This window comes from Physeter macrocephalus, chromosome 11 (assembly GCF_002837175.3).
Source record: "Physeter macrocephalus isolate SW-GA chromosome 11, ASM283717v5, whole genome shotgun sequence".
Classification (NCBI taxonomy): domain Eukaryota; kingdom Metazoa; phylum Chordata; class Mammalia; order Artiodactyla; family Physeteridae; genus Physeter; species Physeter macrocephalus.
In genome coordinates, this window is record NC_041224.1 from 7,928,260 (window position 1) to 7,954,159 (window position 25,900).

The following is a 25,900-nucleotide window of genomic DNA, read 5'->3' on the forward strand; positions in this document are numbered from 1 at the left end:
CAAAAGGCCCCGTCCAGAGAAGAGAGTATCGGTGGGTTAAGGGGGGGGGGGGGCATTTGAATCAGGGGATAGTTTTTGAAAATACAGACCTAAGTAATACGTACCATTAAAATCAGAAGGCAGCAGGAGTTTATTGAGATATGAAGGAGGTAAGATACCAAAATAATTTACATTGGTTGGTTCAGTGTACCCTACAAACCATAGTATCTTTTATTTGTTTTGAGGGTACAAATTATTTTGTTTCTCTGATATTTTGTTTCCTAAAGTATTGTTGGACTAGAATTTACAATTTTTTTCTCTACAAATACACATACACACAGTAACAATATATGCAAGTCAAATTTAATTTTTAAATGAATCTTTTACACTGTGGGCACATCCGTGCCAACCACAGGGCAGTCTGTCATATCTTTTGCACCCTTGCTTTGTACAGGGTGAGAAGGTTTGATGTCTGGCAGGGTAGTAGATAATAGTTCTATTTTTACTCACACCATGTTTGGCTTAATAGATGATGTTCTGGGGGCCTGAATTGTTTTAATTATGAAAAATTTCAAACATGTAAAGGAAGAGAGACTGGTGTAATAAACTCCCTCTATCTGTGGCCCAGATTTAACAATTAGCAAATTTTTGCCGCAGTTGCTTCATCTACTTCCTGTTTTCTCAACTGTTTTAAAGCAGATCCCAGACCTCAAGTCTTTTTATTCCTGCCTCCTTCAGCAGTCATCTCTTTTTAAAAAAAAAGACTTTAAAAGATGTATTTTAGTGAAGTCTAGTTGATTTACAATGTTGTGTTCATTTCTACCGTACCGCAAAGTGCTTCAGTTACATATATGTGTATATATACACATTCTTTCTCATATTCTCTTCCATTATGGTTTATCACAGGATACTGAATATAGTTCTCTGTGCTCTACTGTAGGGAAAGAAAGACTTTTTAAATAGAACCATAATACCTCGATCACATCAAACAAAATTAACAAAACTTATTTATCACCTGATACCATCTCCCTATTCAGTCCCCCCTGCTTTTTTTTTTTTTTTTGCGTTATGCGGGCCTCTCACTGTTGTGGAGCACAGGCTCCGGACGCGCAGGCTCAGCGGCCATGGCTCACGGGCCCAGCCGCTCCGCGGCATGCGGGATCTTCCCAGACCGGGGCACGAACCCGTTTCCCCTGCATTGGCAGGCGGATTCTCAACCACTGCGCCACCAGGGAAGCCCCCCCCACCGCTTTTGATTCAAAATTGTCATGTCACATTTGGGTTGTTTGTTCAGAATCCAAACAAAATCCATGTAGTGTTGGGTTGTTTGGACTGCTGCATAATTTGAAACGTCTCTTCTTCCCCACGACCTACTTACCTCCCTGCTTCCCTTCTTCTCTTCGTCTTTCTTTCCTTCCTGTTCATGACTTATTAAAGAAGCTGAGTAAGCTGTCCCATAGAATAGCCCCCATTCTGGATTTTTTTGGTGGCTTCCCAGTTATTTATTCCATTGACCTCTAAATTTCCCACAAATTAGAAGCGCAGAAGACCTAGTTAGATCCAGGTTCCATTTTGATTTTGGGGTTGCGGTGGGGTGGACAGGAATACTTCGAACGTGAGGCTGTGCCTTCGCTCTGGATCACGTCATGTAATGTGTGATGTCTGCTTGTCGCACTCTTTGCGATGCTAGAATTGGTCATTGCTAACTGTCCAGTCTCTCCAGGGAGACTTCCCCCCTTTCCTCTGTGGTTTCATCCACTGCTGATTATTTTTTTTTTTTTTTTTTTTTTTTGTGGTATGCGGGCCTCCCTCTGCTGCGGCCTCTCCCGTTGCGGAGCACAGGCTCCGGACGCGCAGGCCCAGCGGCCATGGCTCACGGGCCCAGCCGCTCCGCGGCATGTGGGATCCTCCCAGGCCGGGGCGCGAACCCGGTTCCCCTGCATCGGCAGGCGGACGCGCAACCACTGCGCCACCAGGGAAGCCCTGCTGATTATTTTTGAATCAATTCTTTCATCAGGGTTTGCAAGATAATGAATATTTTAATCTGCTACCCCATCTACATTTATTACTGAAAGTAATAAATAATATTATTTATTACTGAAATTTCTATAAAGAAGAAATTTCCCTCATAAACTGTGGCTTTTTGATTTCCCTGAAGTATTTCATCCTAGAAGGAAACTTGCTTCTTTCAATACCATCTCTTAAACACCTAGTTTACTATCCAAGAGTAGGTACGAAGAGCACACAACACTGAAGTGCCCATGTAATTTTAGGATTTTTATAGAATAGAGATATTTCTTATTTGATTGTCATGAACATTGTCAGTATTAGAACAACTTTATATAGTCAGCATATACAATGTTGATCATTTAGGAGTTGGGAACCTTTTCTACCAAGTTCTACTTGGTTAAATATATTGCTTTCCACTCAGTAACGAGTGAAGAGTTGAACTTTAAGGAACAAGATGCTTCATTAAGTCAGCAAGCTCAACAGTGTCACGGAGCAGAGTAGTAGCACATAGGTGGGTAGCATATAGGGGATGATTTAATATTGCTAGATTAATAAACTTAAATTCAGGAGCAAAACAATTACCATTTTTATTATTTATTCAGCAACCACCACTAACTCCATTTTTATTTAATACTGTTAATGAACAAGATAAGAAAAAATAAATATTTCATTTTTAGATGATATGATTGATTAAGAAAATCTATGGCAGTCAGCTTTAGAGCCATTTTTAGAAACAATAAAAATAAAGTTCTGGATATACTATATCTTTATACCAGCTGAAAAAATAATGGAGAAAGACCCCACTCAGAATTGTAACAAAGTATAATACTTAACAATAAATTTGAGAAAGATGTTAGGCCTTTAGAAAGAAATTATTAAAACATTTGAGAACATTTTAAGATTCAAATAAATGAAGAGAAACTGGTTCTGAATCTTGAGAATATTGGCAAATTATTTGACTATAGGCAATTTATAGATTTCTAAGTTTACTTCTAACTTTGAAAATTTCTAGTGATTTATTTTATAGTGATTCTACACTGAGGGGAAGTCTCACCCTGCTACATACCAGAAACTTTTCTAAAGCAGCAACAGTGGTAATGATGCGGGAATAGATGGGTAACCCAGAGAGTAGAGGAGACTTTTCTGCTCCTTGGAGATTTAGACAGAAATTTTCCTTGAACCCCTGACTTCCTGGTCAGTGAGAGTTAAGAGAAATACCCTTCATCCTGTAACTTATGCAGATCCCTGTCCCTCACTTAATGACCTCCTGTTTCTTGCTTCTCTGGCCACCCTGTTTTTTTGCCAGTGTCAATACAGATATGAAATCAGCCCCTTCTACTAGTTTTTTTAAATTTAGCATTTTGTCGGTTTAGAAACTGAGTAGGTGCTATAATCAGCAAATTTTTTCTTAGTCTTTGAGCAAAACATCACCATCCACACCCTCACCCCACTTCTTTTCACACACTTTACTAAATTAATACAATTGCCTTCTTAAGACGAATTCTGAAAAGTAAACTTTTTTCCTGTCTTGTAAAACATGGATTACTGGAGTGTTATGAGGAGTCCAAAATTAGTCCCATCTACTTACAACAGCTTAATATTCTTCCCTATAGGAGAGGCCACTTAAATGATATTCATTCGCCGGTATTAAATAGTGGTATAACTGCAGAAGTGATAAGACAAAAAAAGGCTTTCATCCATATTTCATACCACCGTAGGAATTTTTTAAAACGTAGCATAGAAAATGCTTTTACATCTCATATTTGAAGCATTAGTAGAACTCAGCAAGGTAAAGATACACCTGAATATTAAAAATGTTTGTCAGACTAAAATATTGTAATTCAAAGGATCACTGAAGATTGTGGAAATATCTAAATCAGAAGTTACAAAGGAAGTGATAATAGCTGTGGCAGTTTTATATTATTGCAGAATATGCAAATTTAGACTTCAAGATTCTAACATATGAGAAAAAGTATGACATTAAGAATATGAAAATAAATAAATATGAGTAATAAAGAAATATGAGGGGAAATATTTACCCATACACTTACCAAAAAACTTTGATAAGTTGAGCAGTAAATTTGAGCAAATTATGACTTAGAGATACAGGTTTTTCATTGTATTAAAGGGGCTAAATTTTCTTAAGAGAAATCTAATCTTGGCAAGATAAGCAGTGATACCAAACTCTCCTGGGAAGTGATAACAGGCATATATGCTCAGAGTCACAGTAATGTTTTGATATTTCACTAGTAGGAATTTAGGAAATATATATTGTGCTAATTATATATAGAGAAGGGTACCCAATTTAGAGACTAACTATAGAACATCAGTGTAAATATTATGTTGTCTTTAAATGGTTAGTTTTGAAGACTCTAGAATGACTGTCCAGTAGAACTTTTTGTGTGGATGAAAATATCCTGTCATTTGCACTAATATCATAGCCGTTAGCTACACATGGCTACTGAGCACTTGAAGTGTAGCTGGGGCACCTGAGGAACTGAATTTTTAATTTTATTTAACAGCATTTAAATTTAAATACTCATGTGGGGCTAGTGGCCACATTACTGGGCATTGCAGTTCTAGAAATGTGGAGAAATGTTAGGTGTAAGTGAAAATAAACTAGTAAGTTTATATGCCATGATTACAAGTGTGTTATATATCTATATGTACATATGGAAAGTGATATCCACAGTTAAAATATTTGTGCTAGGTTTGAAGGAAATGGATGATTTTTTAAAATGCTAATTAGAAGATAAGTGAAAATAATGCAGCACTCCGCACTGTGCTGTTCAGTATGGTAGCCACCAGCCCGATGTGGCAGTTTAAATACAAATTAATTTAAATTAAGTAAAATAAAAAATTCAGTCACTTGGTCACACTGGTACATTTCAGGTAGCCACACATGGCTAATGCTTCCGTTTGGACAGCGGATACAGCACATCGACCATTGCAGAACGTTCTGTTGTAAGTGCTGCAGAGGGAACTGATGGGAGGGATGTACTGGAACCAGCCCTTGATAACTGCTCAGTCGATTTCGAAGGGCAGAAATGAGTGAGAACTGGAAATTCGAGCCAGTAAAAAAGTATAAGGGATAGTATCAGAAGACACTACTTTTTTTTTTTTTTTTTGCGGTACGCGGGCCTCTCACTGCTGTGGCCTCTCCCATTGCGGAGCACAGGCTCCGGACGCACAGGCTCAGTGGCCATGGCTCACGGGCCCAGCCACTCCGCGGCATGTGGGATCTTCCCGGCCCGGGGCACGAACCCGTGTCCCCTGCATCGGCAGGCAGACTCTCAACCACTGTGCCACCAGGGAAGCCTCGAGAAGACACTTTTTTAACCCAGATCAGCATTCCATGAAGTGTGGGCAGTGGACTAGTGATGGCTATACTGTCCATGACTAACTGCGTCCTCTCAATTTCAGTACTTGCTTAGAACCTTTTACAGCAGTGTCATGCTTCTGTGTCATCCAAGCACATCACCTGTTTTATCTCATTGGAGGAAGCTGCCTGGAAAGCCCCATGTGGTCCGAGCTGAGTAATAACTGTGCGCAGTAGGCCATGAGCATGGGTCCAGAAACCGTTCTCCACTATGTGAAACGCTGGTCAGGGTGAAAAAGAGAAAGCGGATTGCTTAGGGCGATTGTGCAAGAAACTTAATCACTTGTTACTGTAGCTTAATAGTCTCTACGTGCAAGTGAAATCAGAATTGAACACTAAATCTCTGTATGTGGTCAGCTTAGACTTCATCCCTCCTGCCAGTGGAAATGAGGCAAAGGATCCATTAGCCACTAGTGGGAACCAGGATTTTAAAGGAGGTCCTAGTCAGTGCCTCTGTCTGGGGAGCTGGTTTCCTCCTTTCACCCTCCTGGGCCTGCGGATTCAACCAGGCAGCGGAATCTTTTTCTTTCAGCAAAATTTCCAACTTTGTATTTTCCTTTACCCCTTTTAAGCTCTTTTTGACAGATTACACTTAGTTCTTCGTAGCTGTTTTCACCCCTCTCCTCCAAAGTTAGTTTCAGAGGTTTTTCAAGGTGCCTAAATAGGAATATTGTTCTAAATTAAGTGAGCTTCTAAAGTTTTGTTCTAAAATTTCTTCCTTATTTTCACATTTAATCCTGATTCCCTGATATGAGATATTAAATTGAATTCTTTGTGGAATACGAAAAGCTCTTTACTACTATAATTAAGGCATAATCTGTCAGCGAAAACATTGTCTTACTGATACGGGGTCAGCATCGATCCTAGATTTCCTACCTGTCTTCTGTGACTGTGGTTTTGGCCGTACATTAAATGGTTGCCTGTGCTCGGAGATGAGATGCCCATGTGCACCGTCCAGTGTGTTTTGAGGACCGGTTCTACGTTTGTGGAATTTGGGGTCAAATGAAACCAAGTATTTCGTAATAGTTTGTTCTTCTAGTGGCCTTGCATTTTGTACTTAAAAAACATATACATGTTATTCCTTTATCAATAGGATTGTTGTATCTGTTTATTGATTTCAGCATTTCTTCTTTTTCTCCCTAATTTATCAAATTTGGAAAGAGTCGTTAAAACTACCTGAAAGAAATCAATCTCTGTTCTTAGTACTAGTCTGTAAGTTATAGGAAAGCAAATTAACGAATAGTATTCAGCACTTCCTGTTTAAATTTTCTTTTTTGAGATTGAAGAAAATGTACATATTTACTTAAAATACATATGAAAATCATACTGATAGAATGGCATCTTCTGATTTCAGTTTTTAAATTATGGTAATGATTTACTTAAGCATCATTATGCATATAGATAACCATATTATCACTTGCTTTATGTAGACCTACTCTTAAGAGGATGAAAAATAATTAATACTAAAGTATTAAAAAGGCATGTTTCTTTTTCTCTATATTAATATTCTTATGTTTGATATTTAGTTATATATTTTGAAGGTACAGTGTGTGATTTCCTGACCTTAACAAGGTATTCCATTCCTTTTCAGGAATTTGGGTTGAAATAATATATTTATAGCATTGTCTCATAAATATTTTAAGGTATAGCATTTTAAAAACATTATATTCTCAAGTTATTTGATGTGTGATTAGGGGTTGATATTGTTAATATTATTTTTAAGTAACATGTTTTCAAATTCCTTGGAACATTTGTAGGCTTCTAATTGTTTCATTCTGTGTAAGTTTCGACCTTGAGAATATTGACTAATTGGTTAATATTCTTTCTACTTATCAGATTCTTTTTAGTGCTTAGTATGTGCCAGGAGCTGTTTAAGGCTCTGCAGATAATCTGTGTAAGAAAGAAAACACATCCAAAATTCTTTTCCCCCAGGAGCTTATACTTAGTAGATTGCTTCACATATGATTATGTGGCATTTAACTCAAAGGGCTACTTTTCTGTTAATTGTTAGGAAATGCATGTCATTAAAGAGAGAGAGAGCAGGACAAAATTTCTATTTGTTCTTTTTAACTCATTGCTTTTCAGTGAGTTTAGCTTTCCTAATTTTTTTTAGTGGCATTTACAACTATAATCATTTGGCAACCCAGAGTTTTTCTGTATTTTTCTCAACTTCCAACTGTTAGTTCAGTGCAAAGGTAGAAGTTGGACTAGTCACTTAAGGTTTGGAGTTTAAAGAGGAATGTTTGAAACAGGCAGTATTCTTTAGGGAAGATACTTTTTGTGAAAGAAGAGAATATGGCTTTTGGAAGACTCATGATTTTTATCTAATTTATTTCTTCAGAGCCTACCGTTTGTATTCTAGATACGTAAGCCTGAACCACATGGCATGGTCTCAGTGTAATATTTGACTCTTCTCTCCTCTTCAGGAAAATCTTAAACTTCCATCACCAGAAGACTAAAAAGAGGTCCCTCCTGCACCAGGAGAGCGCTGCGGGTCTTTTTCAGTGTTCTTGGAGGTGTGGGCGGTGAGACCTTGGTCACTTTCTGTCAGCCTCCTTGTTCTCTAAAGGTAAGCTCCGAGTAGCGAGCGCACGCTCAGGGCCAGGCTCCACGCAGGACTGGGTTTGGAATGCTCCATGGTGGCTTGGAGACCATTACTTCTCTCGTAGAAGAGCACATAGGCAGAACCTGTGGGCAGGGCACCCACACCCATCAAGAAGAGATGCTTCTCCTTGTTGAGAAGTCCACATGTCCTAGAGATGTGTGGGTGTTTTTTGTTTTGTTTTTTAAAAATTCCAGTTATAGTAAAACTTGTCTTCCACTTCAGTCTGCATTTAAATCAGTTTAATAACTACCACAGTTGATCCTTCATCCAAAACTCTTCTTGGACATATTAAGATTTGCATTCAAGAATTTTGACACAAGGACAGCATTTAAGCAGTCTGGTGACTTAATAGCTTAAATTGATATAACCAGCTTTGAAGAATTGCTTTTCATGCTCTTCTTGAAGCTTACCTTTACTTGAGAGAAAGTCCCTCAAACCATTTTTAAATCTCTGTTAAGCTTCAGAAAGTATGAAGGTGAACGTCTTCTTAATCTTTAATGGGTATATGGTCATAAAATTTATGTCAGATCCTAATTGACCACCAGGAGACCAAATGTCTGTGGAACATTTCAGATGATAATCACCAGGAGACTTGTATTGTCAGTGAGGACTTAAAGTGCTGATGAAGAAATTAAGTCCGTCCATATCCAATTTTATTCATCTTTTAGTAAAACTCTTAAAGTGATCTTGGAAACTTAAAAGATGCGAAATTTTTATGAACTGTTAAACTTGGGAGAAATCTGATTTTTGTCTGGTAGCCCTATCTTTGGTTTATGATAATTTTACTTTCTTTTCAAAGCAGTTGTTTTTCCTATATTTGCATAATAAAAGATATTAAGAAGGAAAAGTACACTTGTGTTTGCTGTTAGAATGAGTAAAAATACCACTGAGACCTTTTATGAAAAAACCTTGAGAACCAGTTTTTTTGTATGTTATACAGTTGAGGAGTTGGAACCAGTCTTGCTTATTATAACTGCAGGCAATTTTAAAAGATTTCAGTCTCCAAAGTAGATATGATATAGGTTATATTAGTGAAAAATGGAGATTATGAAGTATTTGGAAATAACCTCTCTATATAATTTTTTTGGAATTTTTAATTTGTGAGAGCATGTTGAATATTTTTAACCTTTATAACAGCATGGAACAGAATAGACAAATGTATTAACTCTCTGGGCCAGTTGAGAAAAAAATTTGAATTGAAAGTCAAACCTACTGAAAATGTAAGGTGAGGTATAAAAATAACTAAACAGGTTATTATTTCTTACCTAAGCTAAAGCTTTTTTTATAACTGAAACTTTTTTAATCTAAAAAGGCCCCCTCCCCCATCCCGTCTTTCTTAAAATGAGCTTTATCTTACTATAGTATTGGCAACACACTTTTTAAATAGAAAAATTTATTTCATCATTCTAGAACCAGTGGTGTAATATCACATCATTTACATAGCATGAATATAAAAAATGGGGACCTTTGGGTCTTCCCTTCAGTATCTAGAGCATCATAAATAAGATCTTTTCCCAATAATTCTTATTAATAACTATATCATCTCAATTTGTATTAGACAACAAAATAAATGATTGTTCTATGATTCTGATAATATGTAGGAGCGAAAACCCAACATGAGAGTGCTGAGAGATTCTTCCACTGGACCTGGGATCCGGGAGATTTTATTTTTATACCTACCTGCACATACTTAATCATACACGGCACGCACATACGAGGGCTTATCTCTTCTTTTGACTTACATAGGCCTTATCAAAGACCAAGTTTCTGATTTGTCTCTCACTAGTATTTGGATGCCATGTTTTGTTTTTGTTTTTAAAGCATAATAGCCAATCCATGGGAACAGCCCCTGCTAGAAGTTTGGTTTCCTTGATATGATCATGTTCCCTACCTATTCTAAGAGCAGGACAGAAGTGAGAGAGGCAGCCCTATGTTTACCAATATTGATTTTTTTAGAGAAAGAACAGCAAGGAAGTTCTAGACCAGTCCTCTCCTTGGAGCCATGTAGCCCAGCAGTGTCCAGTAAAAATGTAATGCAAGCCACAAATACAAGCTACATGTGTAATTTTAAGGGTTTCTTTTTTCTTTGTAGCCACATGAAACAGGTAAAAAGAAACGGGCAAAATTACTTTTAATTACATTTTATTTAATCTAATATATCTAAAATATTTCAACATATAATTAGTACAGAAATTTATGAGATGTTTTACCTTTTCAATACTAAGCGTTCAAAATCTGGTGTGAATTTTACAGTTACAGAACATTTCATGTTGGACTAGCCACAGTTCGAGTGCTCCATAGCCACACGTGGCTTGTGGCCACCATATTGGTACAGATCTAGACTGAGAGTGGAGGGCCCATCCTAGCTTCATCCATGCTGATGTCCATGGGAACCCTGTGAGCTCCCCTACGTTAAGAGTGTCCAGATTTAGCAGAAGACAGGGAAAAAAAAAAATTCAGGATGCCCAGCATAATTTGAATTTCAGATTAATAAAAAATAATTTAGTGTAATTATGTCCCATGCTATATTTAGTATATACTAAGAAAAAAATATTTATCTGAAATGCACATTTAAGTGGGTGTCATGTATTTTATCTGGCAATCCTACCCTGGTTTCACTGAGTGGAAGACATCAGGCTGCCTATAAACGTGCAGGACTAGAGGATAGAGAATCTTTTCCTCTGTGGAGAAGTTTTACAGCCCTCCAAAAATCAGTATGCAACCCGGAACTATCTGTAGCCCATTTCTTCCTAATTCTCTAAGATGTTTAAGAGACAAAAGAGGGGCGTATATGACAGGGACTCAGTCCTTATGTAGTTAAACATTTAAAATCTAAATTATCACATTAAGCTGTAAGGTTTATTAAATTTTATAAATTGAATGATTAGTTGCTTGAGTTTATAAAAGAGAACTTATCTAACAGCACATTACTAGTATCGGACCGTATGAAAAACAATTCACCCTTGCTGATGATCTCAGCAGTTTTTAGGGTCCTGGCTGTTTTGAGTTACTTTCTTACCATTGGTTTCCACTGCAGCTGTCACATAACTCTCAAGTTGGCAAGCATTAACACAAAATTCTAGGTTGCTAAATGCCAAGGTGAAAATATTTAAGTCCCTGTGATGCTCTGCTCTGGAGTTGACCAGTAGATCCCAACCTGGTCAACAGCCAGTCAGCTCTTATACCAGTTTCATTCGCTCCCCCTCAGGGCTTCTTTTACATAGGAACAGCTTTCCGTTCTTACTCTACCAATTTTTAGTGTTCATATTCTAGTGCCATTTTTGAAGCATGTAACAACTTCTCTAGTGGCTCCATCCCCCTTAAGCTGTAGAGAAGAGACCATTCATAATTCGTGTTCTCTGAGGACAGTAATTACACCAGCTCCACAGTCCCCCCCCGGGGGGGGGGGGCACCTGCCTCCAGGGTGAGTGACTAGGTGACATCTCCACTTCATTCCCAGCCAGGCAGAGAGAGCCACTGCCAGTGCAGTCTGGCGCTTTAGCAGTTGAGTGTAAGTCATGGCGCATTCCAAATCCATTCACGCTTAGGAGAATGTACCCAAGAGTGTGGATGTGTTTAAAATTACTGCATTTCCTTCAGAGAACAAGAATTACAGGTAAGTTTTCTTCTTTTTTCCGGCAGTGATCCAATAATTATTTTTAAATAAGAAATTTAAGGATCTGCAAGTGTATTCCCTTTCCCTCAAATCAGTCACCTAAAAGATCTCAAATATAGCCTACGTTATGTAATATTTTTCTTCCTCACTCTAAGGAGTTGAACGTGGTGATGGGGAGGGTTGGAAGGAGACAGCTTATTGTCATTTGAAAGCTGTGAATGTCACACATTTCCATGTCTAGAAATACCCTAGCTTTACATAAGAATCTTACTTCACCTAACTTCTAATGTCTAAAGTATGAATTATTTTGTCAAATTAGCACCTGCATCTATATATAGATAAGGTGTTCAGCCTTTCCAAGCTAATATCTTTAACAGCAGTGAGTAAATTAATGAATTGTATTTGGGTTTTCACATTCTCAAGACTGACATTCTTTTGTTTAAAGACTTTAACCTTATTTCTGAAACCAAAATTTAAAGCTACAAAATACTTTAAATATAACCTAGCTCCCTTTTTACCAAGTGGTATTTGGATGAGCTTCAGAGAGGCTGTGAACACCCTGAAATTATAATCAAATTTTGTATGTATGTGTTTTTTGCTGGGAAGAATGTCCGTATTTTTCATCATATTCTTGAAGGGTTTTTGTAACAAAAAATTTGGTTAACAAACACTGATCTGGACTAACATTATCACTTCACTGATAAACTGGGGTTCAAAAAATATATTACTTGCCTTCATTCATTTGAAACTTAATACGCATAAAAACTAAAGTTTATTTCTAAGAAACACTGTACTTATTTTTAGAAGGAAAAAGCTTTAACTTGAATTAATTAAACTTGAGAAATGCCAGCCTAAATGGGAGCATTTAGCTGGCTAATAGTTCCTTCTGTTCCCCGCTTTGACTGCAGTCTGTACCAGCTGTCACATGAAAACGACTCCTCAGTAAAGTACCTATGAGGCTGTGTGGTAGATTCCTGAAGATTGAGTAAAGAAAAAATGAATTATCTATCATTTAAATCCTATTTTTCTCTTTTCAAATCCTCCCTTCAAAAAGAGTTAAAACTCAAAAAAAAAGATGAATGTTATTTTTGTTATTTTCAGATTATTTTCAAAAACCAGTTAATTGTCTTAATAAACATCACACTTTGCATTGATGGGACCCCTTCTGGTTCTGAACCCTGGTTGAAGAAATTTCGTAGTAGACTGTGTATTCTTCAAGTTGTGGTTCAGTGATAGAGTATTTTAAGGTTATTCTTTTTATTGTAAGATGCTTTTAACTAGCACAACATTGTAAATCAACCATACTCCAATAAAATAAAAAAAAATTACAGTAGTACTTTAGAAATGATAAGTAAGGCCTATATTAATTAAGGAAACGAATACTTCTTTCTCAAAATAAAGGAAGTATCATTTTCTTTTTCTTTTACTGGTACCGGCCAGTAAAGTCTGCCTAATTCAAGATTTAATGAAGTTAATGAATTTTAATGAACTGAATATTAGAATAAAAAGAAACTTGAGGGATGGTACACAGAAAGCAATTATTTCCCAAAAGGAATAGAAAAAAGGAAGACAACTTAGGCTAGTACCTGTATTTTTTATTTAAATTTAGTTATACTTAAAGATTCTAAAATTTGTAGCATAAAGCTCATTATAGAAAATGGCATTGATTTCCAAAATAGACGACCGTTTTGTTTTGTTTTGTTTTGTTCTCTCCTTTGGGCATTAGCACTCAAGGCGATTATCACTTATGCTCTTGGCCTTTATAGCCAGTAACCTTTTCAGAGAGCCAGAATATGTTTTTTTCCAGGAAGAACAGTTTGTGAATCAGTAGGCCACCTATGTTACTTGCCATGGGTAATTATAACAAATAAGGAGTTAAATTTTTACTTTTCATCCAACAAATCATTTTGTATTTAAAATAGAAAACCTCAGATTCTTCTTAGGAACAATTGCAAATATTTATAGTTTTTTTTTAAGTTGAGATAGACAGATATTAAATATTCTCTTTGCATTCAAAGAAACTGAAACAATTGACCTACTCAGTCAGTTCACTCAGTGGTGGAGCCTTGGTTTTCATAGCAGGTTAAAAATAATCAGCATCTGAATGCAGACAGTAAAAGCTTATTTATGATCAGTTCTATTCCAGAAGTTTATTACCATGGATTGTATTTAAAATAGAACTTGTGAATAAACTTAAGAACTGTATTAAAAGGGGCTTCTCTCTGTGTGCCCACATGCATGGCTTACATCTTTGCTGTGTATAAACAATTTAGCATTTAACTCTTACTTCATTTAAGTTCCTGTATCGAAAACTCCTTTAGCAATTTCACTGTTTATACTGCAGTTCATGGACTGAAACTTTGCCATCACTACCTACCATGTTCTTGTATAGGAAATAAATAAATGTATTCAACCTGTTATCACATATATAAAGAACTAATTGAATAGAGTGGGAAATAAAACACATTCCCTGCCCTCAGAGAATTTACAGTCTCCTACAGATTTGTGGTGGAGCTGTCAGAGAGAAGCAGTGCATCTCGGGTCAGAGAAGACTTACTGGCAAAGATGAAATTCTAGCTGAATCTGAGCATTATTAGGAGTTAGTCGAACAAAATGGGAAGGCAGAATAAGCATATGTGAAAGCCATGAAGGAAGAAAGAGAGCCAACACATTTAAGACAGAGACTTACAGAGAGAGGGGAAGGTGAAATATATTTCAGGTCATTATTAGATATTAGATTTGGGGCTTTAGCTAAGAGCAGCCGGAAGACGTTGAACATCATGTTAGTATTTTTTTCTAAAACTTTTAATTAAAGCCTAATACACATCTAGAAGAGTGAGCCTATCCTAAGTATATAGATCCATGAATCGTCACAAACTGATACACATATGTGACCATCGCCCGGGTGAAGAAACAAGTCCTGTCTCACCTCTCCTTTCTGGTCAGGGTTGCCCCCGCTCATGCCCCCAAGGAGACCTCTGGCCAATCATCTTCTTCTTTAAAGTATTTTTTTTTCGATTTATTTATTTATTTATTTTTGGCTGCATTGGGTTTTCGTTGCTGTGCACGGGCTTTTCTCTAGTTGCGGCGAGCAGGGGCTCTTCCTTGCGGTGCACGAGCTTCTCATTGCGGTGGCTTCTCTTGTTGCGGAGCACAGGCTCTAGGCACGCGGGCTTCAGTAGTTGTGGCTCGCGGGTTCTAGAGCAGAGGCTCAGTAGTTGTGGTGCATGGGCTTAGTTGCTCCGCGGCATGTGGGATCTTCCCGGACCAGGGCTCGAACCCGTGTCCCCTGCATTGGCAGGTGGATTCTTAACCACTGCCCCACCAGGGAAGTCCCCCACCTTCTTCTTATGTTATAGAAATGGGAGCATCCCCTATGCGCTCATTTCAAGGAAAGAAGCCAGACACGGCATTATGATTACAAGAGTCATCCGTGTTGTTGAGTACAGGTGCTGGTCATTCTCATGGCCCTGTAATGTTCCGTCATAGGGATTACGAATGTACCACAGGACTTGCGCTTTTCTGAGACTGCCACATCTGCCCTATGAAGGATAGAAACATGTGACGTTGTAAGCTTCACAGTCAGTTTGGGTTTGCACTCGTGTGGTGACAGTGAGGGTGAGGAGAAATGGGCGTCTTAGAGATTTAAGAGTCAGAATTTATAGGCCATGGGGCTTATTAATTAGATGAGGAGATGAATACAGAGACACCAAGGGTAGCTCATGGGTTTCTGACTTGGGCAGAAATGGATGGTGGTCCCTTTATTAAGCCCTAACACTTGAGGGGAATGGATCGTTGTTTGAGTTTTAGTGATAGAGGGGGATAATTCATTCAGTATCCGGTCTGTGTGAGGTACTGTGGACGGGTCTGCTTTACACAACAAAATACCGGTTGATTAACTGAATGAATGCATGACTTTACATTCATTCATAACAGTGTGGTAACAAGGAGGTCTTCTGCATAGGGAATGTTGTAAATCTTGTCTTTCTTCACTTCTAAATCTCATCAAATAATCTTTCTAAGTGTTTGTAGGAGTGATTTTGTCACATCTTATAAAACTCCCCCCCGAAATAGTGCTAATTTCATATGCAAGCAGACTTACCCTTTCTTATATACATGATATGAAAGGCATTGTAATGCCTTCATGCTGTGTGTGTGTGTGTGTGTGTGTGTGTTAGGATTTTTAAAATTTTTATTGAATATAGTTGATTTACAATGTTGTATTAGTTTCAGGTGTACAGCAGAGTGATTCAGTTATACATACATATATATATTCTTTTTTTTACCTTCTCTTCCATTATAGGTTATTATAAGATATTGAGTAGAGTTCCCTGTGCTATACAGTAGGTCCTTGTTGGTTATCTGTTTTCTGTATAGTAGTGTGTGTATGTTAATCCCAAACTCCTAATTTATCCCTCCCCATCATGTTTCCCCTTTGGTAACCATAAGTTTGTTTTTGAAATCTGTGAGTCTGTTTCTGTTCTGTAAATAAGTTCATTTATATCATTTTTAAAATTAGATTCCACATATGAGTGATATCATATGATATTTGTCTTTGTCTGACTTACTTCACTTAGTCTGATAATCTGTAGGTCCATCCATATTGCTACAAATGGCATTATTTCATCCTTTTTTATGGCTGAGTAGTATTCTATTGTGTGTATGTACCACATTGTATCCATTCATCTGTTGATGGACGTTTAGGTTGCTTCCATGTCCTGGCTATTGTACATAGTGCTGCAATGAACACTGGGGCTCATGTATCTTTTCAAAGTATGATTTTCTCTGGATATGTGCCCAGGAGATGGATTTCTGGATCATATGGCAGCTCTATTTTTAGTTTTTTAAGGAACCTCCATACTGTTCTCCATAGTGGCTGCACAAATTTACATTCCTACCAGCAGTGCAGGAGGGTTGCCTTTTCTCTGTACCCTCTCCAGCATTTATTATTTGTAGACTAACTGGTGTGAGGTGATACCTCATTGTAGTTTTGGTTTGCATTTCTCTAATAATTCTCGTCACGTCAGTAGTGATGTTGAGCATCTTTTCATGTGCCTTTTGGCCATCTGTATTGTTCATTGGAAAATTGTCTTTTTAGATCTCGTGCCCATTTTTGGATTTGGGTTGTTGGTTTTTGGTGTTGAGCTGCATGAGCTGCTTGTGTTTTGGAGCTTAAATTAGGTTTTTCTGTCGTAATTTTTTTTAATTAGCACAATAAGCACCCCTTAAAGTGCGTTTATTTCTGTGAAATGATTAACCTATTGGCAAGACTTAACATGACTGAAATAAATGTTCATTAAATTTTGGGAGGGCAAAGGCAAGAAAGATGAGAATGAGGTGAAACCTGCAGCCTGAGCACAAACCACGGCAGATGCCACGGGGAGGACACTGGGTGTCAGAGCACGGGACGGAAGAGCCTGGTTGTAACAGCGTGGAGCGCCAAAGGGTGGGTAGGGCTTGTGAGCGAGGAACTTTGCCTGCTTTACGGTGCCGCCGGGACTGGGTGTGCCCTCGGGAGATTTTACCAGAAGAGGAATAATAGGTATAGCACTGACAATGGAATCCCAAGTAGACGTGGCCATTTACCCCTGTTACACCAATCAGGATTCACTGCTATATCTAGACCATAAAGTTTGAACTAAAATCAAGGCAGTTTATCATGTCAGCGAAAAAAAAACTAAGCAATCATGATCACGATTTTCAGTTAATAGAGTTTTACCCAGTTTGGGCTCTATCACTTAGTAGATGGTACTGTTTTTAAAATTAACACTCCATTTCATTTCATGGGGTTTTTTTTTTTCCTTCAAAGTTTTGCCCGTAATCGACATTGACATAGTGAAATCAGACCAGTACTTTCAGAAGCCATTGAAGTTAACTAGTTTGTTTAACATATACTTATGAAATATATATCATGTTTTACAACGGTGTTATAGCTGAAGGCGATGATGCCAAGAAGTGTTTCTGCCTCTGTTACTAGTGCTCTAGTTGGGAAACTCACAACATACAGAAATAGTGAGCTGATGCAAATTATTACAGGATTAACTGATTGAATGGTGTTGAAGAAGCAGTGAATCCAGGGCAAAAAAAATTATGGGCTATGATATCAGAAGAAATGATGGATGTGGTAGAATTCATTTTGGGTCTTGATGGGTAAGTAGTATTTGAATTGCTCAATAAGTCAGCAGACATAACAACACGGATTATTGATTTTTAGATTATCTGTAAGTATAATTTTACTTTACTTGTCATCAATTAATTACTTAGGTTTTACTTGTTATCATATGTTATTTAGATTTTATCTGTGAAATTAACTGAAGGAACAAAGTGATTACACTTTTTAAGTTCAGAGGATCTTCCCCTGGGATCTGTGGATTGGCTTCAGTGAGTCTGGATCTCTCTGAAATGAAAGCAGAATGTATAATTAGATGTATATCTTTTCTGGAGGAAGACTCGTTGGCTTTATCAGAGTCTTAAAGGGTCTGACAATCCAGAAGACGTTAATAAAAACAGCTCTTCCTCTCCTGACTTAAAATGTTTTAAATCGAACACCTGACTTCCATCTCCTGCATCGTTAATTTTTCCTTCACTACTAGATAACTTTCCATCAACATGCAAATAATGCTGTTTTTTTCTCCCACCTTAAAAATAATTCCTGTTAGCAATATTGCCTTCAGTCACTGCCCAGGGTCCTTTCATTTGCAGCTAACCTCCCTGAAAGAGTTGCCCACGCGTTGGGAATTCAGCTTGTGTAGCCTCCGTCACCCCTTCAGAACCGTCCTTCTCACTGACCCCCGTGGTGGGCTTCGCGGCCCTCAGCTCGCGTGACCTGGCAGCAGCGTTGACCGCGGTCTTCATCGGGCTTCCAGATGCTGCGCTCACCTCTCTGGCCTCTGTTTCAGTCTCCTTTGCTGGGTCCTTCTCTCCTCTCCAACCTCTAAACTGGGAATGCATCAGCACTTGGAATTTGGACCTCTTTTCTCTTCACACTTCCTCCCTTGGTGACCTCACCCAGCCCCATGGTTTTAGATGACCATCGATCTGCTCATGAGCAGAAGTCGTTTTCTGAGCTCAGAATGTACGGCAGTAAACCAGACTCGCTGTCTCCCCCGCTCACCGCGTCCTCCTGAGTTTTCCGAGTCTCAGTAAATAGCAGTGTCGGTTTTCTGGTCAGCCTTGGTGCCGTCTCTGATTCCTAGCTTTCTTTCATCCCACGTCTGATCATTCCCCACATGTCTGTCACCAGCCCGTTGTCCGTACCCTTAAAAATATCTGGAATCCAGTCACAGATCACCATTTCCACTGCTTCATCCCTGATCCAGGTACCCTTCACGTCTTGCCTGTATTATTGCAGAAGCCTCCTACAGTGGGTCTACCTGTTTCTGCCTGTGGTTTACTTCAGTCTGTTCTTAACACAGCACGTAGAGGAGTTATGTTAAAATATGTCATATTATGTCACCACCTGGCTGAAAATCCTCCGCTGACTTCTCATCTCAAACAGAAGAAAAGCTAGAAACCCGATGAATCGCCTACCAGGCTCCTCGTCTAGGCGCCTGCTTATTCCCAGACCTCAGCTCCTGTTCTCCCTCCCGCACTCTGCTCTAGTCATACTGGTTCTTTGCTCGTCTGGGAACGTGTAGGCAAGTTCTTGCTTCAGAGGATTTGCACTGGCTCTTCTCTCTGCCTGCAGATCTCTTTCCCTGTTACCTGTGGCTCATTCCCTCATCAGTTGGGGATTTTTACTGAAATGTCAGCTTAGGCTTTCTTTAGCCACTCAGTGTAAAATTGCAAATCCTTTCCATCCCCATTCTTCTTGCTCCTTCATGGTTCTTTCCTTGTGAGTCCTGCCACCGTCTACCATCCCGTAGATTTTACTTTCCCTGTTTATTCTCTGCCTTTTCCACACAGAATGTAAAGGCAAGGATTTTGTTTGCTTTGTTCACTGCTTTGTCCTCAGCACATAGAAGTTCAGGGCCTGGTTCATGTTATACGCTGCTCGGTTAATATTTGCTAAACGAATGAATGCCGTTTAAAAAATAGCCTCCAAATTAAAAGTAGTTCAGAGATGATTTAATAAACACTCAAGGGCTTCCCTGGTGGCGCAGTGGTTGAGAGTCTGCCTGCTAATGCAGGGGATGCGGGTTCGAGCCCTGGTCTGGGAGGATCCCACATGCCGCGGAGCAACTAGGCCCGTGAGCCACAACTACTGAGCCTGCGCGTCTGGAGCCTGTGCTCCGCAACAAGAGAGGCTGCGATAGTGAGAGGCCCGCGCACCGCGATGAAGAGTAGCCACCACACACTGCAACTGGAGAAAGCCATCTCACAGAAACGAAGACCCAACACAGCAAAAATAAATAAATTAATTAGTAAACTCCTACCCCCAACGTCTTAAAAATAAACACTCAAGCATTTCAATAAACAACATGCATGGAACCTAAGGTATTAGAAATATGACTGTATATACTGATATTATAACATATGTAGAGCTTGCTTCTTTGAACAGATCCTTGGTTTTGACCATTTACTTTTTCAATTTTATAAGTGTAGAATACTAAAAAAATATTATTTGAAATTACATATCATTATTTGAGTGTGCTACAACGTGAAATTTTTTTTAAAAGAATCTTTGTCTTTAAAAGTGTTGGTCTTTCAGTACAATACTAAGAATTTTCTTTTTTTGTTTTTAAAACTTTTTATTTTGAAATAATTTAGATTTACAGAAGAGTTATAAAGACAGTACATACTGTACTCTTCAGGATCCTTATTTTATGTTTTGTAAGTTTACAAGTTTCAAAAAGCATAACATGGATACTAAGTCGGCCTACTAATATAGCTTTTGTTAAAGTTGTTGCTTTTTTAAATACTGATTTTTAATAACCATCATGAAACCACCAAATAACTACTGTTTTCCAATTTCCATATTTATTGTCCATCTTGACTACATGCATAACAATTTTAAATAATTATAGTCATAACGTGCATTTCATTTTGTTTCTAAATTATGATATCCATTTGTGCGTGTTTCATTATAGTCTCCATCATTATCTTTTTAGATGACTAATAATAGGCCCTATTGCTGATGTTCATTTTTTTTTTTTTTTTGGAGGGTTTTGTTGTTTATTTTTTATTGAGGTATAGTTGATTTACAATGCTGTGTTAATTACTGCTGTACAGCAAAGTGACTCAGTTATACATATATATATATATATATTCTTTTTCATATTCTTTTCTATTACGGTTTATCACAGGATATTGAATATAACTCCCTGTGCTATATAGTAGGACATTATTGCTTATCCATTCTATATATACCAGTTTGCATCTGCTAATCCCAAATTCCCAATCCATCCCTCTCTCACCCACCTCTGCCTTGGCCACCACAAGTCTATTCTTTATGTCCCTGATTCTGTTTGTGTTTCATAGATAGGTTCATTTGTGTCATATTTTAGATTCCACATATAAGTGGTACATGGTATTTGTCTTTCTCTTTATGACTTACTTCACTTAGTATGATAATCTTTAGTTACATCCATGTTGGTTGCTGCAAATGACATTATTTCATTCTTTTTTATGGCTGAGTAGTATTCCATTGTATATATGTACCACATCTTTATCCATTCATCTGTTGATGGACATTTAGGTTGTGTCCATGTCTTGGCTATTGTGAATAGTGCTGCTATAAGCGTTGGGGTGCATGTATCTTTTTGAATTATAGTTTTCTCCAGATATATGCCCAGGAGTGGGATTGCTGGATCATATGCTAATTCTATTTTTAGTTTTCTGAGGAACCTCCATACTGTTTTCTGCAGTGGCTGCACCAACTTCCATTCCCACCAGCAGTGTAGGAGGGAGGGTTCCCTTTATTCCACACCCTCTCCAGCATTTGTTGTGTCCCCTGCATCGGCAGGCGGACTCTCAACCACTGCACCAGCAGGGAATCCCTGTAGACTTTTTAATGATGGGCATTCTGACCAGTGTGAGGTGGTACCTGATTGCGGTTTTGATTTGCATTTCTCTAATAATTAGTGATGTTGAGCATCTTTTCACATGCCTGTTGGTTGTCTGTATGTCTTCTTTGGAGAAACGTCTCTTTAGGTCTTCTGCCCAGTTTTCGTTTAGGTTGTTATTTGTTGTTGTTGAGTTGTATGAGCTGTTAGTACATTTTGGAAATTAAGCCCTTGTCAGTCGTATCATTTTCAAATATTTTCTCCCATTCCATAGGTGGTTGTTTCGTTTTGTTTATGGTTTCCTTTACTGTGCAAAAGCTTGTAAGTTTGATTATGTCCCATTCGTTTACTTTCATTTTTATTTCTATTGCCTTGGGAGACTGACCTAAGAAAACATTGGTACGATTTATGTCAGAGAATGTTTTGCCTGTGATCTCTTCTAGGAGTTTTATGGTGTCACATCTCATGTTTAAGTCTTTAAGCCATTTTGAGTGTATTTTTGTATATGGTGTGATGAGGGTGTGTTCTAACTTCATTGATTTACATGCAGCTGTCCAACTTTTCCAACACCACTTGCTGAGAGACTTTTTCCCGTTGTATATTCTTGTCTCCTTTGTCGAAGATTATTGACCGTAGGTGTGTGGGTTTATTTCTGGGCTCTCTGTTCTCTTCCATTGATCCATGTCTCTTTTTGTGCCAATACCACGCTGTTTTGATTACTATAGCTTTGTAATATTGTCTGAAGTCTGGGAAGGTTATGCCTCCTGCTTTGTTCTTTTTCTTCAGGATTACTTTGGCAATTCTGGATCTTTCATGGTTCCATATGAATTTTAGGATTATTCTAGTTTTGAGAAAAATGTCATGAGTAATTTGATAGGGATCATATTACATCTGTAGATTTCTTTGAGTAGTATGGTCATTTTAACATTAATTCTTCCAGTCCAAGAACATGGAAAATCTTTCAGTTTCTTTGAATGCTGATGCTCATTAGTAATAAAGTATTCTCCTCCTGTTAGAGGTTGCTGTCCAGTGAGGTGGCAGTAAGAATGGAAAAGAAAGTATAAATATAAGCAGTAGGATTTATCTTCCCATAAATATAGGATAAAAAGGGTATAAAATAAACATTTGTCCAAGATTGCTCCAAAGTATTATCCTTAGTGGCTAAGGAGTAGTGATCCAAGGAAAAGAATAGAGCATCAGGAAGAAGGACTTTCAGAGTTGAAGGAGAGGGTCCTCCTGAAATGATGAGCTCAGTTTACAAGGAAGCCTCACTGTGAGTAGACCCATCACTGGCTGTGTCCCGAGACACAAGGCCAGTGTCGCAGTGTTTGATTAATTGCATGGGGACCATGGACAGCCGGTCACTCCTCTGGCTCTGAGCTTTCTCACTTGTGAAGCAAGTGTTGGGCCACTGCTAGGTGGTGGCTGAAGTCTCTCCCAACTTTGGAATGATTGCTGTGTCTTTTGTTTCATTTGAACTCTGTTACTGTTTCTTCTGATTGGTTTCTAGTGCCCTTTAGTAAAAAGTTTGGCTTACAAGAAACGAAAAAGCATAAAATGCCCAATCCTGAGTCTGTTGGAGATGAAACTTTCCATAATACTCAAAACACTTCAACACAGGAAGTACAGAACTGCCACTGCATTTTGTCTTTCTCTGCCAGGAGCAACTTCTTATGGATCAAAATTTAGAACAGAGAAGATTGGATTTAAGGCCAAACTTTGAAAAAACATTCTGGAGTTTTCTTTAATACATACTTTTGGGGTTCTTATTTTTCTTAGCCACCATAAATCCCAATAAATAATTTGGAAAAAAGTAATTCAATACAAATATAATAATATCATGTAAGTATATACATAAAGTATATGGGATAAATACAGTCTAGCCTATAGAGAAAGCAGTAGCCTGTAGAGAAAAGAGCAGGGTTTGGAATTAGTCATTTCAGGTTCAATTATCAGTTTTACTACTTTACTAGCTATGTAACTTAGGCAAATTGCAATGAAAAGCTTGATTTTAGAGGGTGATTTAGTTTCTTTCTATATAAAATTGGAATAGCGGTACTGAGTTTGCTGACTTGTCATCAGGATCAGAGAGAATGTTTGTAAAGTACTAAATATATAGCCTGATATGCAGTGAACACTAACCTGTATCGATTATCAGTAACAGTTATTGCTATTGCTATTATAATATACACTTAGTTAATACTTTTTCAAAATCTTGCCTGTATTAAGTACTTATTCTGTATTCCTGTCCTGTAATTAGGATCGTGTGTGTGTGTGTGTGTGTGTGTGTGTGTGTGTGTGTGTGTGTGTGTGTGAGAGAGAGAGAGAGAGAGAGAGAGAGAGAGAGAGAGAGAGGGAGGGAGAAAGACACCATGGGTTTCTAATATTGTTTTTTGGCAGCTTAAATGATTTGGTAGAACTAAAGAATTATTTTTAAAATTCTTATTCTAGAGCTTAAGCATATTCAAGTCTAGGATGGAATAATGTTTATTTTTAAAGAAATGTTTCTTCCCTATAAATTTCTGTCTTTTGCTGCTTTTGTGAAAACATTTTTTAGATTCAGACAATAGTCCAATAAAATTAGTAGAAGTGCACTTTTTAGGGAGTTTAGGTCGTATAATGTAAAATGTTTTGTTTTGGGAATCAGAAGAGCTAATTTTCTTCTCCTTAAAAATTATCGATTGTATTTTATAATGTTATAACAGTGAATTGTCATACTGTATACAAATTTATTATTTTCTGACGGCAGAGCCAGACGAACTGCCCTAGGTGTTTAATTGGAGGAGGGTTCCTGTGGTTCTCAGTGGCCTCTTTTGGGAACTTTTTTTTGTTCAGGGATCTGAAAAAAGTAGATGTGCTTCACTGACTTGATTTATACTAGAAAGTTCTTTATTCGGATACATATGGAGGAAGGAAAAGTAATAAGTGAGGGAACAGTGACCATACAGACATATCATGAGCTTCAGAACTAAGAAGAAAATATGGATGAAAATGACTTTTTGGTTTATCAAGAAAGATGTTAATCAGGAAGACAAAAGAGGAAAAGATGAAAAATCAGAAGGAAATTTTAAAAAGACCCTGATGCTTTGAATGTGTACTTTGTAAGCGAAACAGAAAGATTTGTTTGTATTTGAGAGAAAATACATTTTGAATAATTTAAAACATGGAAATATTATTTATGCCAATTGATGTGATCAGAGGACCTATTTTATGCAGGAATTGATTTCAAACCGAAGTAAGATAACTATGTGTTCAGATGGATGCCTTTCATCCCAGGGTCCTTAAGGAGGAACAGGCATATTGCTTTCTCTTTCCTCTGTTGCACTTTGTACCTGGTGCCAGCTCAGTAGTATTGTGCATTTAGTACTTCTCATTTCATAAGATATATTATACAGCTGTTACATAAAGCATTTTTGGTGGCTTTTTAAAAATTTCCTACCTGTTATTGACCAAGACATTGCATTCAGTCATAATTGCTCTCTCTTACAGTTTGATTACATCATTGCTGAAAATAGTAGATTTAATGTACTTGTAAAATTGATTTCTTGTTTCTTCTAAGTTGCACTTAAACTATTCATGTGGTCTAGGGACACTTCATCCATAAACCGTACATGAAATTTGGACAGGTTTTTTTTTTCCACCAAAATAACATATTTTAATGTTATGCGCTAATTTAGTTAGAGCTGCCAAAACAAAGTACTGTACCAGAGACTGGGTGGCTTAAACAACAGAAAATTTTCTCACAGTTCTAGAGACAAGAAGTTGGGAGGTCACGGTGTGGGCAGGGTTGTTTACTCTGAGGCCTTTCTCCTTGGCTTATAGATGACCATCTCCTGTCTTCACATCATCTTTCCTCCGAGATTTGGACAGTTTTATCTCAAATACCTTATAATCCGTTTTGAAAACATTCAACCACTGGTTCTTAAACTTCAGCTGTATCAGAATCACCCAGAGGACTTGTTTAAACAAAGATTGAGGGCCCTTCCCCCATTGTTTCTGACTTAGTAGGTCTGGGGTGGGGCCCCAGAATTTCCAAGAAACTTCTCACAGGTTCCCAGGCGGTGCTGATACTCTTGTTCCAGGGACCAGACCTTGAGAACCACTACACTTAACTAATAACAGAATAGCTTTGCTTTACCCCCCAAAGAGTTAAAAATTAGTGATGTTTGAATTGCATGCATTAAGGGTAATTTCATGACTTTGTTGTTTTTTTTTTTAATTTATTTATTTTTGGCTGTGTCAGGTCTTAGTTGCGACATGACACGAGGGGTCTTCTTTGTGGGTTCGTTCGTTGCAGCGCGCGGTCTCAGTAGTTGTGGCGCGCGGGCATAGTTGCCTCGTGGCATGTGGGATCTTAGTTCCCCAAC

General features: G+C 37.9%; 1 protein-coding gene and 1 long non-coding RNA gene across 4 annotated transcripts in view; both read left to right on the plus strand.

Annotated features, from left to right (window-relative positions):
• ZEB1 (zinc finger E-box binding homeobox 1) overlaps positions 1-25,900 on the plus strand; it is a 199,596-nt gene that overhangs the window by 49,016 nt on the left and 124,680 nt on the right. The window lies entirely within an intron of this gene.
• Positions 1-25,900, plus strand: part of LOC129392505 (uncharacterized) — a 64,363-nt gene that overhangs the window by 25,812 nt on the left and 12,651 nt on the right. The window contains exon 2 of the long non-coding RNA XR_008618479.1: positions 7,795-7,937. This is a non-coding gene — a long non-coding RNA (uncharacterized lncRNA). The remainder of the gene's footprint in view (positions 1-7,794; positions 7,938-25,900) is intronic.